Source organism: Bison bison, unplaced genomic scaffold (genome assembly GCF_000754665.1).
Source record: "Bison bison bison isolate TAMUID 2011002044 unplaced genomic scaffold, Bison_UMD1.0 scf7180017864379, whole genome shotgun sequence".
NCBI classification, from domain to species: domain Eukaryota; kingdom Metazoa; phylum Chordata; class Mammalia; order Artiodactyla; family Bovidae; genus Bison; species Bison bison.
This window is the reverse complement of record NW_011494951.1, coordinates 8,018,528-8,019,252: the sequence shown is the minus strand read 5'-3', so window position 1 is coordinate 8,019,252 and position 725 is coordinate 8,018,528.

Sequence of the window (725 nt, the reverse complement as noted above, 5' to 3'; positions counted from 1 at the left end):
ACTCCTTTTCCTATTTGGAACCAGTCTGTTGTTCCATGTCCAGTTCTAACTGTTGCTTCCTGACCTGCATACAGATTTCTCAAGAGGCGGATCAGGTGGTCTGGTATTCCCATTTCTTTCAGAATTTTCCACAGTTGATTGTGATCCACACAGTCAAAGGGTTTGGCATAGTCAATAAAGCAGAAATAGATGTTTTTCTGGAACTCTCTTGCTTTTTCCATGATCCAGCGGATGTTGGCAATTTGATCTCTGGTTCCTCTGCCTTTTCTAAAACCAGCTTGAACATCAGGAATTTCACGGGTCACATATTGCTGAAGCCTGGCTTGGAGAATTTTGAGCATTACTTTACTAGCGTGTGAGATGAGTGCAATTGTGCGGTAGTTTGAGCAGTCTTTGGCATTGCCTTTCTTTGGGATTGGAATGAAAACTGACCTTTTCCAGTCCTGTGGCCACTGCTAAGTTTTCCAAGTTTGCTGGCATATTGAGTGCAGCACTTTCACAGCATCATCTTTCAGGATTTGGAATAGCTCAACTGGAATTCTATCAACTCCACTAGTTTTGTTCGTAGTGATGCTTTCTAAGGCCCACTTGACTTCACATTCCAGGATGTCTGGCTCTAGGTCAGTGATCACACCATCATGATTATCTGGGTTGTGAAGATCTTTTTTGTACAGTTCTTCTGTGTATTCTTGCCACCTATTCTTAATATCTTCTGCTTCTGTTAG